The 24,959-nt window shown below is 41.1% G+C and overlaps 1 protein-coding gene across 2 annotated transcripts in view; it reads right to left on the minus strand.

The window, feature by feature from the left end:
* Nucleotides 1-24,959, minus strand: part of LOC124258906 (epidermal growth factor receptor-like) — a 217,248-nt gene that overhangs the window by 191,566 nt on the left and 723 nt on the right. The window lies entirely within an intron of this gene.

Here is a 24,959-nt window from a genome sequence, read left to right on the forward strand (position 1 = left end):
ACTTGACCTTCTAAAGTGTCTCTGCCAGTTGAGATGTCTGTACCCCAATATGATGCAATGAGCATATCTTCTGTAATACAGGCTATTGACGCAGCACCGACAGACATACCACTGTGTCTCATGCAACAAAATCCAAGAACCAGCAATGTAATTTATTTACTCTAAACTGATTTGTATTCACCTCCACTTTAAAAGAACTGTCAAATAAACCACTCAGTACATATGTGTTTAAGTCAGCTCCAGGTAGGAAGGGCCCCATCCTATACACCAAGTATACAACTAGACTACACAGACACCTGTAAGGTGGTTAATGAAAACTCATAATAAATTCTAGTCTCACATAAGTCTTACATTTCTGTCTGCAGTTTCATTAACCTTCACAGTCCATCCCACATGACACAAGACAGATCTAAGGAGACAAAAAAACTAAAAGTATGAAACAATAAAAAAATAATTTTTATATGCCTCAAAAGCTGGATCATATATGCTGAACAAGGTCAAGTCAACTGGTAAATCCTGTTCACCACTATGTTTGAAACATGCGACTCATAACTAAATAACTTTGTTACAACTGTTCCCAACAAACAAACAAAAACATGAGAAAACCACAACTGTATTTCTGTTTCTGTATATTTTCTACAGACAAAAGTTAGGCACTGAACTAATGTGAAGCAAGTGCGCAGTCTGTACACAGAGTTGTCGCCTGTCTGACCTGACCTACTCACCTACATCACATATCTTCACCCAACAACCTGATCACATCCTATGATAAACTGATTTACAGTCATCCACCTGCCAGAAAGCAGTGTAGAGTCACACTTGTACTATCCAGCAGTGACCCTCCAGCTGGCTGCAGAACATCACCACCTTAAGTCAGCTTATTTCATAACAATTTCATATCAAGTTTAAAATACTTCAATGAATTCACAACTGGAACTTGAAGTATGTATACAAATGCTTACTGACATTTCAACGTGACCTTGATAAATGCTTTCACAAAAGATATGTTCATTTTCAGAAACATTTCAAACATGTCATGAGAGTCACAGGAGTGAGTGATATCTCACAACGGACAATGTATCTGGATATACAGTGGATGTAACTGCATTTGGTGGTCTCTGCAGTTCCTTTAGTCTATCTCACAGTCCCTGAACTATATTATTTTCCCTACAGTCTAGCCCTCCCTGCAATAAGAAAGCCCTAAATGAAGCAAGTCTAGATTTCCATAGGTTCAGGCTGAATCTCTGGTGACCCTGGGGCTCCTTTTCAATCTAAATGGGTTTATCTGTTACAATCAAACATATATTCAGAGACGAAGCATTAGTCTACAGTTTCTTCTGCACAATAACAAATGAAATCAACATACTGGCCTATCCCAACTGAGAACTGACACACTCCCTTGTCAGTCCCTTGCCTAGTCTGTCTCACAGTCCCTGAACCACATGTTCCCTCCTGCTTAGCCCTCCCTGCAATGCTAAAGCCCTAGATGAAGCAAGTCTAGATTTCCTCAGGTTCTATGCAGACTAAGAGTTAGTCAAGCCATTCAACTCCATGAGCAGTTTCATAATGGTTTTAGCATTCTTATTCAGACATGAATTCGGAATTTAATCTGTACAAAACTAGATACATTTAACCTGTATAAAACTAAACACATTTAACCTGTACAAAACTAAACACATTTAACCTGTACAAAACTAGACACATTTAACCTGTACAAAACTAAACACATTTAACCTGTACAAAACTGGACACATTTAATCTGCACAAAACTAAACACATTTAACCTGTACAAAACTAGACACATTTAACCTGTACAAAACTAAATACATTTAACCTGTACAAAACTGGACACATTTAACCTGTACAAAACTAGACACATTTAACCTGTACAAAACTAAATACATTTAACCTGTACAAAACTAAACACATTTAACCTGTACAAAACTAGACACATTTAACCTGTACAAAACTAAACACATTTAACCTGTACAAAACTAGACACATTTAACCTGTACAAACTAGACACATTTAACCTGTACAAACTAGACACATTTAACCTGTACAAAACTAGACACATTTAACCTGTACAAACTAGACACATTTAACCTGTACAAAACTAGACACATTTAACCTGTACAAAACAAAAACAACTTAAAATCCTACACAGACACATACCACATGACCCCAAGTCAGAAATACTGTATTTCTCCATCCACTCTGGTCTGTAAATAATCCAGTCTTGACCAGAAAATCCCCTTACTGACTTCAATCTGTGCATGTATCAGTCAAATTAGCCAGCCTGAACACCCAATCCTATAAGTCACTTCCTTACAAGAAACATAGATTGTTGAAAACTACTTCTGGCCTGAATGTTTCCATCATTGGTAAATACATTAATAGTACGGTTTAGCTTTCTTTCTCATGTTGTTTGAGGCACTTATTCATCCTGTGTACAAAGTGGTCTGTGGTCTAAACCATCATTAAATATTTGGGGATTATTGTGTTATGGTTAAGTATTGTCATGGAAATTCTAAATCCAATCCTTTCAACAGTCTGTTGTCGTGATGACCTGGTGTGAATGCGCACGTGTACACACAGTGAAGGCAGTCTTCTATATTGTGAATGTGTGTAATGTGTACACATATGCTGCACAGTGAAGGCAGTCTTCTATATTGTGAATGTGTGTAATGTGGTACCTTTCACAATATGCTGCTCCCAAGTACGCAGTAGTGTTTCAATGGACATTTGTTGACAAGATACGGCTGTGTGTGTAGATCCTTGGACGGCAGTGTTGCTGTGTTGCCACTCCTGCTGATGTGTTTCAATGCACCTGGCTGTTTGTTCAGATGTGTCTATTGTTATTCATGTACTTTCACCATCTCAAAGGAATTTTAAAAATGAAATTACTACCAAACAGGAAAGAATCCTTTCAGAATGGGCAATGTAAGAAAACCTACGTTGTAAGTAATTCTTCATCTTTCAAAACACAACACCTCTTTCACTCTACTGACTAAGCACTTTGACTTATTACCTCATAAAGCTGCATACAACTCTCACTCCATACTCCCCACATTACCAGAATTCACTTCAATTATTACACTACAAAAACCCTGCATACAACTCCCACCCATAACTCACATAACTTAAACACAGCCCTACCCTACATCAACTACACCTCAAACACTACCCTACTCACATCAACTCATACTTAAACACAATCTCTACTCCCACATCAACTACACCAAACACCATTTCTACCCCACATCAACTACACCAAACATCTCTACCCCACATCAACTACACCACATCAACTCTACACCATCAACTACACCAAACACCATCTCTCTACCCCACATCAACTACACCAAACACCATCTCTACTCTACCCCACATCAACTACACCAAACACCATCTCTACCCCACATCAACTACACCAAACACCATCTCTACCCCACATCAACTACACCAAACACCATCTCTACCCCACATCAACTACACCAAACACCATCTCTACCCCACATCAACTACACCAAACACTACCCCACATCAACTACACCAAACACCATCTCTACCCCACATCAACTACACCAAACACCATTTCTACCCCACATCAACTACACCAAACACCATCTCTACCCCACATCAACTACATAATTCACCAACACCACACTACACATCTCTACCCCACATCAACTATAACCAAACACCATTTCTACCCCACATCAACTACACTACACCAAAACTACCATTCACCTACCCCACATCAACTACACCAAACACCATCTCTACCCCACATCAACTACACCAAACACCATCTCTACCCCACATCAACTACACCAAACACCATCTCTACCCCACATCAACTACACCAAACACCATTTCTACCCCACATCAACTACACCAAACACCCACTCTACCCCACATCAACTACACCAAACACCATCTCTACCCCACATCAACTACACCAAACACCATCTCTACCCCACATCAACTACACCAAACACCATCTCTACCCCACATCAACTACACCAAAACACCATTTCTACTATACCCACATCAACTCAACTACCAAACACCATTTCTACCCCACATCAACTACACACCAAACACCATCTCTACTCTACATCAACACATCACCTACACCACATCACCTCAATTCACTCATCTCAACCCCACATCAACTACATCAAACACCATCTCTACCCACATCAACTACACCAAACACCTACTCTACCCTACATCAACTACACCAAACACCATTCTCTACCCCACATCAACTACACCAAACACCATCTCTACCCCACATCAACTACACCAAACACCATCTCTACCCCACATCAACTACACCAAACACCATTCTCCCCACATCAACTACATCAACTACACCAAACACCCCACATCTACTACCAACACCCACTCTACCCCACATCAACTACACCAAACACACTCTACCCCACATCAACTACACCAAACACCATCTCTACCCCACATCAACTACACCAAACACCCACTCTACCCCACATCAACTACACCAAACACCATCTCTACCCCACATCAACTACACCAAACACCATCTCTACCCCACATCAACTACACCAAACACCATCACTCTACCCCACATCAACTACACCAAACACCATCTCTACCCCACATCAACTACACCAAACACCATCTCAACCCCCACATCAACTACACCAACTACACTACCATCTCTACCCCACATCAACTACACCAAACACACCACTCTACCCCACATCAACTACACCAAACACCATCTCTACCCCACATCAACTATGCCACCCCACATCAACTACACCAAACACCCATTTCTACCCCACATCAACTACACCAAACACCATCTCTACCCCATCAACTATACACCAAACACTCTACCCCACATCAACTACACCAAACACCCCCATCTCTACACCACATCAACTATACCAAAACACCCACTCTACCCCACATCAACTATGCCCAAACACCAAACACCCACTACACTCCACACATCAACTACACCAAACACCCACTCTACCCCATCATCAACTACCAAACACCACATCACCCCACATCAACTACACCAAACACCCACTCTACCCCACATCAACTACACCAAACACTACCCCACATCAACTACACCAAACACCATCTCTACCCCACATCAACTATACCAAACACCATTTCTACCCCACATCAACTATACCAAACACCCACTCTACCCCACATCAACTACACTAAACACCCACTCTACCCCACATCAACTACACTCAAACACCAAACTCTACCCATCAACTATCCAAACACCACTACCCCTGACATCAACTATACCCAACACCCACTCTACATCAACTACACTATACTAAATACCCACTCTACCGCACATCAACAACACTAAACACCCCCTCTACCCCACTTCAACTACACCAAACACCCACTCTACCCAAATCAACTTTACCCACATGAAGGAAGCTGGGTATACCATTGCATGAAAGGTCTCATGTTAATTCTGCAGTTCCAGTATCCTTCCAAATGTCATGTGGAATGTATCAATATGTGTACGGTGGGAGTGTAATCAGGTGGCCTTACATTTTACAACTTACCACACATTGCCAGCTTGTAGCAGGAAGACTGGGCAACTCATCATTAAGACCAGCTTTACGAGCAAAGTATATGTAAAAGCTAATCTTTTTATGAGGTGGGTTGTACAGAAGAGCTTATGTTATTACCTTCAGACCTGGTATAATGTCTTCCCAGCTAATGAGTATAGACCCACTATTTATGCCTATTTCTAGTGGCAATTGCTGTAATTCTAGTAGCAGCGAAAGTCATGTTGAAAATCATCTCAATATTATCAATAAAGTTCCTTGAACCCCAAGTCAGACCACACCAGCAATAATGTGAATATATGAATCAGTGAGAGACATCAGAGGGGAGGGGCCTGACAGTGTCTTGGATGAGACATAAGCAGAGTCATTGAGAAATGCCAGAGTTGTAGAGTGGTGTGACCTGCTCCAGTTCTCCATGTCACAAACATTCTGTGATCAGCTGCCAATACTGGCGGAGGTGGGCACAAGTATGTGGGCTCAGCCACACAACCCAAAGGGAAAATACAGTCTCTTTCGCAGTGTACAGTGTAGAACATACACTATCTAACAGAGTATAAAACATAGAGTACCGGTACAGTGTATATAGCATGGAGCGTACAGTGTGTGGTGTACAGTGAGTGTAGAGTATGAGTGAGTGAGTTAGTTCAGTTTTACGCCGCTTTTAACAATATTCCAGCTATATCACGGCGGGGAACACCAGAAATGGGCTTCCCACATTGTACCCATGTGGGTGTAGAGCATGAAGCATAGACTATCGACGATAGTATATCATAGGAGGGTAGAGAGGAGAGGAACCAGGACACATATAGTGTGAACTACAGAACACAAACTGAGGTGTATAAGACCCAAGTAAATCCCTGAGCAATGCAGAAAATCACTGAACATGGTTTAGTCCAGATGATAAACAAAACTGCACCATCAGGTGATCCCAGTCTCGGACACACACTGGCATCTCCTGTCTCCAACTCCACCACTGAACCATCATGTATTCATGTAACACACATTTGCTATTGCTAAATGTCACAATTCCTAACTCAACATCTCTTGCAAAAGATTACATTTCAGTGCTATTCCTGTAACTTCCTTTCGCATTATCTTCTAAATGAGATCCTGTCTGACATTTATACTGCTTTTGTAACCATATATGGAAGAATAGACAGGTTCTCCAACAAATTTCCCGTTATTGTTTCTACAGCATCTTTATGGCAATGTCAGCAGCCTGACAACTTCAGCCAAAAAGTGGTGCATTTGAATTGTAAAATATCGGGCATATAACTGTGTATCATCTGGTAATTTCCTAACTGTGAGCAGGAGCAGATTTTATTGCCCAGTGATGGCATCAATGTTGATATCAATACAAACTGGGTTGAATTGATTCAGTCACAGGTTGGCACTTCTATGCATATACTATCGTCAATACATCTATCTAACTGGTCAGTTTGTGGGAAATCCCTGAAAATGTGTATTACCATACAAGGACAAGTATGGAAATGATATTGTTAATGAATATATGCAAATAAATATCTGAAGACAGCAACTTTATCTCCTGAAGTTCAAGACACAATCAACTGAATCAGTGGTATCACATCCACAACTTTGAACTTCAGATCCAAGGCTGAACTAATCCTCAGGTGTCATTGTGTGAATGTGACATACATTTCAGTCTGAATACCCTTGAGCTGTGGAGCCTGATGTCCCCTTTCACCGTCTCTCAGTCCTGTGTGTAATGAGCACATAAAACATACTACAAGCATAGATTGGCTTGGAACACCTCTCGTTGTTCATTTTGACCAAAACAAATGAGCCATATATTTTTAGGCCACCTGTATTATGCAGAACTAACAGTATGATGCCTTGAGCTTATTATGTGAGAGACACCTATATTGCATTTTATCAAAACTGACTTTAATGGATTAATGGAAAAAATCCCAGTTCTTGTAACATGATGCACTAGACACCTGTAATACTAGAGAAGTGCAGGCTACCAATAACCTGGACTAGACACCTGTAATACTGGAGAAGTGTAGGCTACCAATAACCTGCACTAGACACTTGTAATACTAGAGAGCTGTAGGCTACCAATAACCTGCACTAGACACTTGTAATACTGCAGAAGTGTAGGCTACCAATAACTTGCACTAGACACCAGGGGCGGTATTCATAGAGAAACTAAGATTTTTCCTAAGTCCAAACTTAAGTTTTTTTAAACTGACTTCGCTAAGTCTGAGACTTAAGATGCTATTCATAAAGCTACTAAGTCAGAAACTTAGCTAAGTTTCCAAAGACAAACTAAGTTTTTTTCGTAGTGCATACCCGCGTGATCACTAGGGTGAATCCGAGTTATTTTTAGACTTCCGGCGGAACTCTTTTATAAAAAGGTGTGAAAATGGCTTTCGTTGGGATCTCCCTTTTGCTATTTACGGTAGACGACACATTGAGATACCGTGGTAATACATTGTGAAAAATATGTCGGAGTCTTAGATAAAGAAGAGAAAACCTAATTGGACTAAAGACGAGGTCCTGCTTTTGACAGAACTCGTGAAAACAAACGCCAGAGTGTTGGAAGGAAGTTTGGTCCGGGCGTGACAAGAGCGGCAAGAGGCGTGGCAGGTAATGTAAACATTGGGTCCGACTGTCAAGGTGTAGTCAAGAATACAGAAATGTCTTAGACTACGTGCCACACATAGTTTTTATTTGTTTTGAATAAGTACGATTTTCTGTTCTCTTTTCTGAATTACATTGGTATGCCTATGAAACAGCCCCAAATGCATCAAACACTGGAAAAATGTAGTGAGTGTAGGTGATGATTAGCCGAGGTCACACGACGAAGGAAAGGAACATGTATGAACGAAAAAGTTTTTTTAAACGAACATGACCTCATACAAATAAATAGTTTGATGAGGCTACAGCATGTAGTGTCAGGAATATTTGTAAAATTTCCTGTGTTTTGTTTACTAACAATGGAAAATTTAAAAAAATAGGAAATCCTACTTTATAATTTTTTATAGGAAATCCTGGTTTATAAATATATGACTAGATATGAAAGCTTTGAGTGATATCTATTATCATCATAAGTGTAATCAACTTTAGAACAATTGATTTCAAGAATATATGGGAAATTAAAAAAATAGGAAATCCTACTTTTTATATAAAAAAAAAGGATTTCCTAATTTTTTTTATAAAAAGTAGGATGTCCTATTTTTTTAATTATCTATTATCATCATAAGTGTAATCAACTTTAGAACAATTGATTTCAAGAATATATGGGAAATTAAAAAAATAGGAAATCCTACTTTTTATAAAAAAAATTAGGAAATCCTATTTTATAAAAATATCCTTTCTCCCAAATGCTGGCGACGAATCTAATGCCATTCCCATCTAGACGGTATCGCCGAATTAATTCTTCATCGCTGTATTCAACGAGACTTTGTCTTTGGTGAAATGAACGACGCCTCAGCGCTACGGCAGCCATATTGTTTACTGACTTAAGTCAAACACCTTCCAGTTAAGACTACCCCTGCCCAGTCTTAAGATTTAAGTCGGAAATCGCCAAAACTTAAGCCTAAGTTGCTTTATGAATATTACTTGAGTAAAATCTGAAAACTTAAGTCAGAAAAAGTGAAAAACTTATTTTTTTCAAAAACTTAAGTCATATTTCAGACTTAAGTTCTTTTATGAATACCTCCCCAGTAATACTAGAGAAGTGTAGGCTACCAATAACTTGCACTAGACACCAGTAATACTGGAGAAGTGTAGGCTACCAATAACTTGCACTAGACACCAGTAATACTAGAGAAGTGTAGGCTACCAATAACCTGCACTAGACACCAGTAATACTGGAGAAGTGTAGGCTACCAATAACTTTCACTAGACACCTGTAATACTGGAGAAGTGTAGGCTACCAATAACCTGCACAAGACACCAGTAATACTGGAGAAGTGTAGGCTACCAATAACCTGCACTAGACACCTGTAATACTGGAGAAGTGTAGGCTACCAATAACCTACACTAGACACTAGTAATACTGGAGAAGTGTAGGCTACCAATAACCTGCACTAGGCACTTGTAGTACTGGAGAAGTGTAGGCTACCAATAACCTGCACTTGACACCTGTAGTACTGGAGAAGTGTAGGCTACCAATAACCTGCACAAGACACCAGTAATACTGGAGAAGTGTAGGCTACCAATAACCTGCACTAGACACTTGTAGTACTGGAGAAGTGTAGGCTACCAATAACCTACACTAGACACCTGTAATACTGGAGAAGTGTAGGCTACCAATAACCTGCACAAGACACCAGTAATACTGGAGAAGTGTAGGCTACCAATAACCTGCACTAGACACTTGTAGTACTGGAGAAGTGTAGGCTACCAATAACCTGCACTAGACACCTGTAATACTGGAGAAGTGTAGGCTACCAATAACCTGCACAAGACACCAGTAATACTGGAGAAGTGTAGGCTACCAATAACCTACACTAGACACCAGTAATACTGGAGAAGTGTAGGCTACCAATAACCTACACTAGACACCAGTAATACTGGAAAAGTGTAGGCTACCAATAACCTGCACAAGACACCAGTAATACTGGAGAAGTGCAGGCTACCAATAACTTGCACTAGACACCAGTAATACTGGAGAAGTGTAGGCTACCAATAACCTGCACTAGACACCTGTTATACTGGAGAAGTGTAGGCTACCAATAACCTGCACTAGACACCAGTAATACTAGAGAAATGCAGGCTACCAATAACCTGCACTAGACAAATAAAACCAGTAATACTGGAGAAGTGTAGGCTACCAATAACCTGCACTGGACACCTGTAATACTAGAGAAATGTAGGCTACCAATAACCGGCACTAGACACCTGTAATACTAGAGAAATGTAGGCTACCAATAACCTGCACTAGACACCAGTAATACTGGAGAAGTGTAGGCTACTTACAGCTGGAACTTGCATCAGAAAGACGGGTAAGTTAGTCAACCCACAGAGTTGGCAAGTATGTAATTCTTCCAAGTGACCAGTTCTACATTAACTAAACTGTATGCCAGACAGAAGACCAACATAAGTAAAAACTCATTCATCTCAGTGCATAATTTATGAAAGATTATCCAGTTTCAGAGAACGTGAAAACAACAAATACCAAGATATGTTCATGACAGAGTATAACCTCCACCCACTTATTATTTCAGCTATTGAACAGTTGTGCCTGTGACAGCCCTCTCGTGGCCTGAAGCAGAAGAATGGGTCCTTATGTACCTTTAGGGGACTGCCTGGCTCTTACAGTCCTCCAGCACAACAAATGAATGTCATTATGGGGATTACCCAGTTAATCCTATCACCAAAGCAGTTACTTCACAGAAGCTGTTTACGAACAAACAGATAACAGTCTACTGGATAATTATATAGTAGGGCTATTGACGTTAATTGGATGAGGCCTCAAGGGAGGATTTACAGTGGTCACTAGGCTTTACCTTGTGCTTCCATCCTGCTTTGATACCATGCATGATCTGTTTCCAGCATAGACTAACCCAGGGACAGTGCTTTAGATATGTATTTCTTTAGTCTGTCATGTTCCGTATCATGTCTCCTCACACGGGGCGGATCAATGCTTATGTTTCAGTTTCAAGATCCATTACAGGCAATCATGATATAGTGGCATTATTGCTGAACACAAACTACAATATTCATTCCTTCATCTGTATATATTGGTCACTATTACATCCTACCCCAGGTTGGAGTCCATACACTACCTACACAAAGCCAGTGGTGCCAGCACAGCCATACAGCTCTGTGAAAGCTGGCTTGGTGGGATTAGACCATGTAACAGGTTTAACAACTCATGCTCAACTCATTTCCAATGACTGATCCTGTCACAACAGAACTAAGCTGACAACATTCCATTATGATGTAATCAAAGGAACTTAGGATCCCAACATTCCCACAGCACAAGAGTAAATGATAGGCACACATTTCTCTATCATCCAGGCATGACCAGCATGTAAACCCAGAAATACAAGCATGGGTTCATGGAAACCTACTCAGAGGCCAATATACAGCCCAAACCAGCAGCCAGTTCCACTCTCAGTTTACAAAATGTCATTCAAATGTTCCCAGTGGATGTTATTATTGTTATGGCTTTGAAGAGTAACTAGACACAGAAGTGTTTGAAATCTTTCAGATGTTTGAAAACTGTGGGCTGTCAATTGGTTGTAAGATGCCATATAAAGGTCCTCCCTAACAGACAGATACATGAGGAGAGCAACAGAAGGATGGGTTGTACCTTCAGCATGCAGCCACCAGATATACTCCCAGATGTAGCCAGGATAAGCAGATACATGAAGAGCAACAGAAGGTTGGGTTGTACCTTCAGCATGCAGCCACCAGATATACTCCAAGATGTAGCCAGGATAAGCAGATACATGAAGAGCAACAGAAGGTTGGGTTGTACCTTCAGCATGCAGCCACCAGATATACTCCCAGATGTAGCCAGGATAAGCAGATACGTGTGAAGAGCAATAGAAGGTTGGGTTGTACCTTCAGCATGCAGCCACCAGATATACTCCCAGATGTAACCAGGATACGTGAAGAGCAATAGAAGGTTGGGTTGTACCTTCAGCATGCAGCCACCAGATATACTCTAAGATGTAGCCAGGATAAGCAGATATGTGAAGAGCAACAGAAGGTTGGGTTGTACCTTCAGCATGCAGCCACCAGATATACTCCCAGATGTAGCCATAATAAGCAGATACGTGAAGAGCAACAGAAGGTTGGGTTGTACCTTCAGCATGCAGCCACCAGATATACTCCCAGATGTAACCAGGATACGTGAAGAGCAATAGAAGGTTGGATTGTACCTTCAGCATGCAGCCACCAGATATACTCTAAGATGTAGCCAGGATAAGCAGATATGTGAAGAGCAACAGAAGGTTGGGTTGTACCTTCAGCATGCAGCCACCAGATATACTCCAAGATGTAGCCAGGATACGTGAAGAGCAACAGAAGGTTGGGTTGTACCTTCAGCATGCAGCCACCAGATATACTCCCAGATGTAGCCAGGATAAGCAGATACATGAAGAGCAACAGAAGGTTGGGTTGTACCTTCAGCATGCAGCCACCAGATATACTTCCAGATGTAGCCATAATAAGCAGATACGTGAAGAGCAACAGAAGGTTGGGTTGTACCTTCAGCATGCAGCCACCAGATATACTCCCAGATGTAACCAGGATACGTGAAGAGCAATAGAAGGTTGGATTGTACCTTCAGCATGCAGCCACCAGATATACTCTAAGATGTAGCCAGGATAAGCAGATATGTGAAGAGCAACAGAAGGTTGGGTTGTACCTTCAGCATGCAGCCACCAGATATACTCCCAGATGTAGCCATAATAAGCAGATACGTGAAGAGCAACAGAAGGTTGGGTTGTACCTTCAGCATGCAGCCACCAGATATACTCCCAGATGTAGCCAGGATACGTGAAGAGCAACAGAAGGTTGGGTTGTACCTTCAGCATGCAGCCACTAGATATACTCCAAGATGTAGCCATAATAAGCGAATACATTGAAAGAGCAACAGAAGGTTGGGTTGTACCTTCAGCATGCAGCCACCAGATATACTCCAAGATGTAGCCAGGATACGTGAAGAGCAACAGAAGGTTGGGTTGTACCTTCAGCATGCAGCCACCAGATATACTCCCAGATGTAGCCAGGATAAGCAGATACATGAAGAGCAACAGAAGGTTGGGTTGTACCTTCAGCATGCAGCCACCAGATATACTTCCAGATGTAGCCATAATAAGCAGATACGTGAAGAGCAACAGAAGGTTGGGTTGTACCTTTAGCATGCAGCCACCAGATATACTCCCAGATGTAGCCAGGATAAGCAGATACATGAAGAGCAACAGAAGGTTGGGTTGTACCTTCAGCATGCAGCCACCAGATATACTCCCAGATGTAGCCAGGATAAGCAGATACGTGAAAAGCAACAGAAGGTTGGGTTGTACCTTCAGCATGCAGCCACCAGATACACTCTAAGATGTAGCCAGGATACGTGAAGAGCAACAGAAGGTTGGGTTGTACCTTCAGCATGAAGCCACTAGATATACTCTAAGATGTAGCCATAATAAGCAGATACGAGAAGAGCAACAGAAGGTTGGGTTGTACCTTCAGCATGCAGCCACCAGATATACTCTAAGATGTAGCCAGGATACGTGAAGAGCAACAGAAGGTTGGGTTGTACATTCAGCATGCAGCCACCAGATATACTCCCAGATGTAGCCAGGATAAGCAGATACGTGAAGAGCAACAGAAGGTTGGGTTGTACCTTCAGCATGCAGCCACCAGATATACTCTAAGATGTAGCCAGAATAAGCAGATACGTGAAGAGCAACAGAAGGTTGGGTTGTACCTTCAGCATGCAGCCACCAGATATACTCCCAGATGTAGCCAGGATAAGCAGATACATGAAGAGCAACAGAAGGTTGGGTTGTACCTTCAGCATGCAACCACCAGATATACTCCCAGATGTAGCCAGGATACGTGAAGAGCAACAGAAGGTTGCGTTGTACCTTCAGCATGAAGCCACCAGATATACTCTAAGATGTAGCCAGGATACGGTGAAGAGCAACAGAAGGTTGGGTTCTACCTTCAGCATGCAGCCTCCAGATATACTCCCAGATGTAGCCAGGATAAGCAGATACATGAAGAGCAATAGAAGGTTGGGTTGTACCTTCAGCATGCAGCCACCAGATATACTCCAAAATGTAGCCAGGATAAGCACCCTTCTAAATAAACCCACCCTCATATAACCGTCGAAATAGCTTGGGATGAGTTAAACACAATCTCAACCAGTATATATGAAATGTTGTGTCAGCTTTATGTGTAAGCCAGTTCTATGGCAGTGCTTCAGATATGTATTTCTTTAGTCTGACATGTGTCACAATCAAGTAGTACAAGGTATTTCTAATGCTTGTAAAAACATTAAGTTACCCAGAAACTAGTTTCTTGAAGTGCATCAATGTTATATAGTCACTGTTCATCAGTTCGTTCTTGAAAGCTCTTACTGGAAGAAAAAGGAACATTAACCTCCTCTTCCGCTAACCTTTACAAGAATGGCCAGTAAACTCTTAAGAGTGAAGATTTCCCTTCAGGGGGAGATAATATGATCCCACATTAAACACACAAAGCAGGCTACAACACAGGTAGAGCTGATCCTAATGACATGACATAAGTAGATGAGATGAGAACCAAAGCTGACACAGACTCACAGAGCATCAGTACACAAGGGGAACGTGGGTAGCATGAGTGAGCTGAAAGTCAGTAGCCAGACCAGGGGAAAGTGTGGTAGCATGAGTCAGGTGGAAATCAGTAGCTGGACAAGGGGAAAGTGGGTAGCATGAGTCAGGTGGAAATCAGTAGCTGGACAAGGGGAAAGTGGGTAGCATGAGTGAGGTGGAAATCAGTAGCCAGACAAGGGGAAAGTGGGTAGCATGAGTGAGGTGGAAATCAGTAGCCAGACAAGGGGAAAGTGTGGTAGTATGAGTGAGGTGGAAATCAGTAGCCAGACAAGGGGAAAGTGGGTAGAATGAGTGAGGTGGAAATCAGTAGCTGGACAAGGGGAAAGTGGATAGCATGAGTGGGGTGGAAATCAGTAGCTGGACAAGGGGAAAGTGGGTAGAATGAGTGAGGTGGAAATCAGTAGCTGGACCAGGGGAAAGTGGGTAGAATGAGTGAGGTGGAAATCAGTAGCCAGACAAGGGGAAAGTGGGTAGAATGAGTGAGGTGGAAATCAGTAGCTGGACAAGGGGAAAGAGGGTAGAATGAGTGAGGTGGAAATCAGTAGCTGGACAAGGGGAAAGTGGATAGCATGAGTGAGGTGGAAATCAGTAGCTGGACAAGGGGAAAGTGGGTAGAATGAGTGAGGTGGAAATCAGTAGCTGGACAAGGGGAAAGTGGGTAGAATGAGTGAGGTGGAAATCAGTAGCTGGACAAGGGGAAAGTGGGTAGAATGAGTGAGGTGGAAATCAGTAGCTGGACAAGGGGAAAGTGGGTAGAATGAGTGAGGTGGAAATCAGTAGCTGGACAAGGGGAAAGTGGGTAGGGAATGAGTGAGGGTGGAAATCAGTAGCTGGACAAGGGGAAAGTGGGTAGAATGGTAGTCAGGTGGAAATCAGTAGCTGGACAAGGGGAAGTGGGTAGCATGAGTGAGGTGGAAATCAGTAGCCGGACAAGGGGAAATTGGGTAGCATGAGTGAGGTGGAAATCAGTAGCCGGACAAGGGGAAAGTGTGGTAGCATGAGTGAGGTGGAAATCAGTAGCCGGACCAGGGGAAAGTGGGTAGAATGAGTGAGGTGGAAATCAGTAGCTGGACAAGGGGAAAGTGGGTAGAATGGAAATGTAGGTGGAAATCAAAGTGGCGGACGCTGGAAATGGACAAAAGGGGAAAGTGGTATAGCATGAGTGAGGTGGAAATCAGTAGCTGGACAGTGGCCAGAAAGTGGAAGTGGGTAGAATGAGTGGACCAGGGGAAAGTGGGGGTAGAATGAGTGAGGTGGAAATCAGTGGTGAGGACAAGGGAAACCAGTGGGTAGAATGATGGGGTGGAAATCAGTAGCTGGACAAGGGGAAGAGTGGTGGAGTGGGTGGGGTGGAAATCGGTGGCTGGACAAGGGGAAAGTGGGTAGAATGAGTGAGGTGGAAATCAGTAGCTGGACAAGGGGAAAGTGGGTAGAATGAGGTGAGGTGGAAATCAGTAGCTGGACAAGGGGAAAGTGGGTAGAATGAGTGAGGTGGAAATCCGGTAGCTGGACAAGGGGGGTAGAAAGTGAAGTGGAAATCAGTAGCACAAGGGGGGGTGAGTAGAGGTGAGGTGGAAATCAGTAGCTGGACAAGGGGAAAGTGGGTAGAATGAGTGAGGTGGAAATCAGTAGCTGGACAAGGGGAAAGTGGGTAGAATGAGTGAGGTGGAAATCAGTAGCGGACAAGGGAGATGGGTGAGGACAAAGAGTGAGGTGGAAAGTAGCGGACAAAGGGGAAAGTGGGTAGCATGAGTGAGGTGGAAATCAGTAGCGGACAAGGGGAAAGGTGGGTAGAATGAGTGAGGTGGGAAATCAGTAGCTGGACCAGGGGAAAGTGGGTAGAATGAGTGAGGTGGAAATCAGTAGCCAGACAAGGGGAAAGTGGGTAGATGGTGAGGTGGAGTCAGGTGGAAATCAGTAGCTGGACAAGGGAAAGTGGGTAGAATGAGGAGGTGGAAATCAGTAGCTGGGACAAAGGGGAAAGTGTGGTAGCATGAGTGAGGTGGAAATCAGTAGCCGGACAAGGGGGAAAGTGGGTAGAATGAGTGAGGTGGAAATCAGTAGCCGGACAAGGGGAAAGCGTGGGTAGAATGAGTGAGGTGGAAATCAGTAGCTGGACAAGGGGAAAGTGGGTAGAATGAGTGAGGTGGAAATCAGTAGTCGGACAAGGGGAAAGTGGGTAGAATGAGTGAGGTGGAAATCAGTAGCCGGACAAGGGGAAAGTGGGTAGAATGAGTGAGGTGGAAATCAGTAGCCGGACAAGGGGAAAGTGGGTAGCATGAGTGAGGTGGAAATCAGTAGCCGGACAAGGGGAAAGTGGGTTGCAGGCATAAGGAAGACACATTGAATTAGATTTCATCTCAACCTGTGATCTATGGTGGCTTTGATGCGGTTGAAAGTAGCCAAATCAATGTTTCACACACCTTGGAACTCAGGTGTGGAAACAGGTTGCGTGTTCACACATTTTACACCACTGAGGAATGTAGGTTTATACATCAGTCCGTGTCTCCTCAATGATTTCCAACATTGAAAACAGGTGACAACATGAATAGAAATTAAAAACAAATATCTGCATAGCAAGGTTGTACATACAAAACTGAATCCAGGTTGGAGTAGTGTGGAAACAGTGCTGCTTGTTTTGTGCACATTCAGAGCATGACGCCATACATTGTAACACTCTATAGCTGACAGGACCACAACACAGACACGCAACACAGACAATGACAGATACAAAAAGGTTTCAAGGGCAGGGTGTTGTTTACTATTTTGGCCCATCAGAACTTTACCCAGCCAGTATGTCCTCAGTTCTGTGAGACCCACCATCTATTTTTGCCAACAGTGTTTTAATATTGGCAAGTATTTGAGGAATGGGTACATACTGCTGCTAACCAACAAAGAGGTCTGCATAATGACCCAGTGTACAGGGGCTGGCCAGCTGTGCTGCCATGCATGACTTGTCCCAGTGTCAGACAGTCAATACTGACAAGCGGCCACAACAGAAAGTCACTGAAGACATCACAGAGTGTTTAAACAGCAATAAAAGTAGCCTGACTAGACAGGGAATAATTCATGATTAGGGGCAAGGACAGGGAGCTATTTATTTTCTGGTGAGGAAAGTGGGTTGGATTCACCATGCTACTATCCAGTTGTGACTATGCATATATCTCAACTGTGCCTGGAATCACAGTAGTGATGGTACACTTTTACACTCCAACATAGCAGGGAATATTACTTACTGGGTGTTTCAAATCAAATGTCAGTTGACCTCCTTTCTTAGTTTAATATTTTTACACATATGCCGAAATACCAAGAGTGATATTAAAAAAATTATTGCAGGTAAGCTAAAGATTCACGTCAAATTTTTCAAATTTTTACTTTCACAAAATTATATCATTATCACATATTATCAGAATACACAATATATCAGTCCCTCCTGGATTCCGAGATTCTGCGGTTGCAGAATAAATCACAGAAATTACCCTTTGATAAAAACGTCTGGTCCGCAGATAACGCATTTTCATGCAGAATACCTGCAGAACGTGCCATTTTTCTTCCGCGGAATTTACTTATTTTGAAAGTTTAATCAAGATTGACTATCAACCGGATGAAAAGTAGTAGTTATTTGTCAAAAGCATGATTGGTTAAACAAACTGAGACATTTATTATAATGATATTTTCAAAATATTCACGAATAAAGATGATTTTTTTTATGAGGAAATATTTCCTTCAGCACCTTCAGCAGTAATATTATTTGAATTTGACACTGCACTTATGTTCACAAAATCAATCTTTCTGATGATTGAAATTGCATTATGTTGTGTGATTTTTTTTCAGGTTTTTAACTGCCAAATTCTTTGCAGAATTCTTAGAAATGTGTCGTGGAATCCAGGAGGGACTGATTTATTGATTAAAGATGAATTATGTGTAACTGTGTGATAAAAATCCTAAACACAGCACTGTTTAAATCATCTTGTCAGATGCAGATTAAATTTCACACACCTTGCCAATAACACTGGCTGGAAGATAAAAAAACACTTCCTTCGTGACAGCAAATCTCCTCCACAATGCATATTGGTTAAGGCCAGTTTACCTACAATGGACAACCTCTACTGATGAGACATAGCCAGGTCAATGACACTCCTTGCAACTTGATGCATCATTACATATCACTGACACGATGTATAGAGAGGACACTGTCTATCACATCACTGACTCAATGTATAGAGTAGACAGTGTCTACCACATCACTGACACAATGTATAGAGAGAGCACTATATCTACCACATCACTGACACAATGTATAGAGAGAGCACTATATCTACCACATCACTGACACAATGTATAGAGAGAGCGCTATACCTACCACATCACTGACACAATGTATAGAGAGGACACTGTCTACCACATCACTGACACAATGTACAGAGAGGACACTGTCTACCACATCACTGACACAATGTACAATGTACAGAGAGACACTGTCTACCACATCACTGACACAATGTATAAAGAGGACACTGTCTACCACATCAGTGACACAATGTATAGAGAGAGCACTATATCTACCACATCAGTGACACAATGTATAGAGAGAGCACTATACCTACCCACATCAGTGACACAATGTATAGAGAGAGCACTATATCTACCACATCACTGACACAATGTATAGAGAGAGCACTATATCTACCACATCACTGACACAATGTATAGAGAGGACACTGTCTACCACATCACTGACACAATGTACAGAGAGGACACTGTCTACCACATCACTGACACAATGTAAAGAGAGGACACTGTCTACCACATCACTGACACAATGTACAGAGAGGACACTGTCTACCACATCAGTGACACAATGTATAGAGAGAGCACTATATCTACCACATCACTGACACAATGTATAAAGAGGACACTGTCTACCACATCAGTGACACAATGTATAGAGAGAGCACTATACCTACCACATCAGTGACACAATGTATAGAGAGAGCACTATATCTACCACATCACTGACACAATGTATAGAGAGGACACTGTCTACCACATCACTGACACAATGTACAGAGAGGACACTGTCTACCACATCACTGACACAATATATAGAGAGAGCACAAGAAGACTGCGGTTATGTACAGACAGGTTTCTATGACAATGCAGTCTTCAACACCTGAAGACAAGAATTCACTCTAGCTGGGATATGTGACACCTGAGGTTCATATTTCATGTCATTTCTGCGCAGGTAAAACGACTTGGAGCTCTGTTTCCTCCATGAGTGGCATCTGTGTGGATACACCAGGCCATGTCTACCTACAACTTGCTTGCAGACTGTTTAACAATGCACCAAATAATGATGGCCATATTTGGTCAGCAGTTAATTTGTGGCTTAAAGAATGCATAGAGGTTATTTCATGCTGGGCAGGGTGATGTTGGTGGAGCTACAGCCAACCCTTCAGACAGGTGGCTGGGTGGTTGGAGGTACAAAAGAACACCCACTAACCTATAACATCATTCAAGTATAGCCAAGCTCCCTAACACTGCAGTCAACAACATCCTTACAGGCTTTACAGACAGATTGGCTATAACGCAGGATATGGTTCAAAATATGCACAATTTCCATAATATATTTGACACAAAATATTTTGAACAATTAAAACATCTCAGACCAATATACCAAATTTCTGTCATTGGTTTCTGTATTGTATATTTGACAAGCCTTCAAACAGGTTTCTTCATCTTGACCATGTTGACAAGATGGAGCCCATCGTGTCAGAACAATTTCACATTGTTGTCATCAGTATTTTCACATTGTGTTAATGTATCCGAAAAACACACACAGTTTAGGATTTTCTTGTTGTCTGTTGATGTCATTTATGAATGAATTGCTGAAATAAAGCCTTGTTCATTTCACATTTTATTGATGACACATCGGCATTCTCAGAAAATATGAATGTAACAATGACGCCATCAATATTGTGACATTTGAGACAAGTATTGCATTTCAGGCAACAGAAGATGAAAATGGTAAACGTGAAATAGACAATTTGCCAGTGCTGTGTGGTGATTGGCATTTGCTACACAACATTTGTAACCTCTGTCTGCCACAATGTAAAATGAATGACGTATCTGCCACAATACACCATGAAGACAATACCAGTATGGTAGTGATGTCATATCACAAGTGCAGGTATATTTGATAACTTCGAATTCCACCACAACCTGAAGCAATCAGTCTGTCACAAACACACTCATTCAGGTTTACCACATAATTCAACAATCTAAATTCATCCATGTATAAAAATATGTGTACAATATATTTTTGACATATAGGAACATTGTTGACATATGTGTTTCTAACAATAGGTGGAATGTGGCAAACATCAGCACTATCTAGCACATACTTTGACAGCTTCGTCTGTATCTTGTACAGATTGTATAGAGCTTCTTTATCAATGACTTAAAATACAGGAAATTAAGTTAGAAACAATAACTGATTTATTTTATGCGGTTTAACGATTGCCTGTGAGATAAGACAAGAACAGTCTATGAATCCACCTTAGAACTCCTACAAGTTGCTTGATCTTATTTTCAACAGAATAATTGAATTGTGCAGAGCAGGTCTCATGTCCATTGTTGCCGGTACATTATGAAGGTATCACAGTTCACCAGGTGTGAGGCAGCTGACAGGAAGTCCACAGACAAGGGGCTGGTGGACCTCTATCTGCCTCACTGCCCACAGCAATAACACTCACCCAGCAACTGACTTCAAATACTTTCTCAGTAGAAAACAAAAATAAAAGCTTTTAGAAATGTCTTTTTTTTATTTGTGATTTGAATGGGATCACATATACAAGTGGGGGCAGCACACTTTATTTAGTGAACAACAGCACATACAATCCAACCCCTTCTTATTAACCATTTATTCAGTATCATAAAGCCTAACATCAGATTTCTCTACAAACCTCGCAAAAGATCAAGCTACTAAATATGTACTGCATTATTTGAAACCTCCTGGATGTGTTAGAACTCTGAAGAATGCTGTTGCCTGATCCACTAACATAACTGACAACTTATATTGAAAAAGTCATGGCTACAATTTAGATTATTTATGATACATTACTTTTCAAACTTTCAAGTTCAAATCATAGATATTATAGTTTAATAAGGTTAAAAATCAAATTCTTCATGGTTAATGCTTGCTTGAGTGACCATGAATTTTACACAGAACCATTGACATGCCTAAATTCCATTTATTCCTCAAGTACTAGAAAGATTTTGTTCATTCTGTTCAACTTGACCTTGGTCAAATGTAATCCTTCCCACGACATGATCAAATCTGCTACTTGCTTTGATACAAATTAAATCTGATCCTTCCCACGACATGATCAAATCTGATCCTTCCCAAGACATGATCAAATCTGATCCTTCCCACGACATGATCAAAACTGGTACTTCCTATGATACAGGCTAAATCTGATCCTTCTCATGACATGATCAAATCTGATCCTTCCCATGACATGATCAAATCTGATCCTTCCCACGACATGATCAAATCTGGTACTTCCTATGATACAGGTTAAATCTGATCCTTCCCACGACATGATCAAATCTGATCCTTCCCACGGCATGGTTAAATCTGATCCTTCCCATGACATGATCAAATCTGGTACTTCCCACGACATGATCAAATCCGATCCTTCCCACGACATGATCAAATCTGGTACTTCCTATGATACAGGTTAAATCTGATCCTTCCCATGACATGATCAAATCTGATCCTTCCCATGACATTGGTTATGTGGGATAACACATACAGTGTTACTTATCGGTCATGTTTATAAAGCCAGCGAGGCAGTAACTTGCTCTTAAACATAATGTAACAAGAGACAGGAGACGTGGCTTGACACATGTACTGATGTAGGGAGTTACACTGCTTATACCAAAGGACAAAGTATTATAGTTCAGATGTGCCATGTTACATTGGACTGTGTTGTCTGATTACTGAGATCAACATAGCAAGATAGATGTCAATATTACCTTATTATTAAATATAATTCGGTATGGGGAAACTGTACATTGTGCTATCAAGTACATGGACAGGGAACAACCATGAAGGAATGAAGATGATACCAGTTGAGTTACAACCCATTTGCACCTAGCTGTGCTCAAAGGGACACTACATGGCCTCCCTGCTCTCATTCACTAGTCTGTGTCACAGTCCCTAAACCATATTATTTTACCTACAGCCCAGCCCTACCTGCAATGTTAAAGCCCTAAATAAAGCAAGTCTAGATTTCCCCAGGTTCTGAATGTCTGGTCTCCCTGGGCTCCTTTTCAATTTAAATGGGTGTATTTGTTACAATCAAAATCATATATATTCAGAGACTACGCGTTAATCTATTCATTCTCTAGGGTACACCAAAAACAAGTCAACTGCACCTAGATGCACTCAAAGGGACACTCCATGGCCTCCCTGCTCTCATTCACTAGTGTACACCATATACAAGCCAGCTGCACCTAGATGTACTCAAAGGGACACTCCATGGCCTCCCTGCTCTCATTCACTAGTGTACACCATATACAAGCAACTGCACCTAGATGTACTCAAAGGGACACTCCATGGCCTCCCTGCTCTCATTCACCAGTGTACACCATATACAAGTCCGGTGCCACAAGATATACTGCTACTTGACATCAGCTACTATCACACATCTTTGTCATTGGTGTCATTGTGGAACACACAAATATTACAACTGCAACACAAAGGGATTTATCTACACAATAATCCAATAATCAGTTTGAATCACGGCAGCTAAAGTTAATAAAATTTCAAAACTTCCCTATATTCATGTTAATATAGTTATAAGTAATATATTTGCCTAGTTAAGGTGAGCTGTATTTCCCACTGATAACAGGATGATTAAAAAGGAACTGCATGAAGCTGTGACTGTTAACTAATGCCCTAACTTATGGGGGAGGTGTGGTTGTGCATCAACCCCTCCCCTCAATCAATCCTCATCACTGATGGGATTAATCTCATGAGCAACAGAAGAGTCAAGAGACACTTTTTGCAATAACAAGAATACCAGAAATTTAAGAAACAAATAAACACATTTGGATTGAAGAACCACATTACCACTTGTCAACAACTGGTTGCAACTGAGTGAAAGAGTGAGAGAAAAGATGGCAGCACATAACATTTATTATTATGTACAACTCTTTCTATTGCTAATACCAAAAATGTGCTGGCTGTGAATTATTAATTTTTCCTCTCCATTAAATCAATCAATCCCATATTTGCACACTAGGAAACCAAAATAGCTCCATAATTGAGCGTGTTTGCCTGGAGGACAAGTTTGTGTCAAATATTGACAGGTAGTATTTCTATACCTGTGATTATTGTACTAAAGATTAAATATGTTATGTCGTGCTAATAATGAATAAAATAATACAATGACCAATTACTAATACACATTTTCATGATATAATCATATTTTCATAATTAATATATATATATATATACATATAAAACACTTTTGGAGCATCCAGTTGAAAGTATTTACATCGAAAACAAAAAGCTAATATTCCATTTGCATCATCAGGTATTGTAATGATACAAATGACACATTTTACAGAACTTAAGCCGCAATGTTTTGTTTTAAATTTCAAACATATATATATATATAATATGTTTTGATAAGAACTACAAATATCCTAATATACTTCGACACAAATACTAAACATATGTGTACGGTGTCCTTAATATGAAAGAGATTTTTCAAGACATGAACTAATACGCCATAAGCAACTATTACTGTTTATGATAGGACATTTTATTAGTTCAAATATTCTGTTAAAATAAAATTTAACCAAGTTCAGATCCAAAACCACAACTACAGAATGAACATTACAATGATCACATATTTGATATCAGCAAAAAGAGAGAAAAAACTTAGTAATGATAAACTGATGCGCAAAATCTACAGCATGGGCTATGATCGTGCTGTGACAGTCACAGATAACAGGTACGTAAATGGGCCCGACTACATCC

The sequence above is a fragment of the Haliotis rubra genome, unplaced genomic scaffold (assembly GCF_003918875.1).
Source record: "Haliotis rubra isolate DU_JTF1 unplaced genomic scaffold, ASM391887v1 Scf701, whole genome shotgun sequence".
In the NCBI taxonomy this organism is placed as follows: Eukaryota; Metazoa; Mollusca; class Gastropoda; order Lepetellida; family Haliotidae; genus Haliotis; species Haliotis rubra.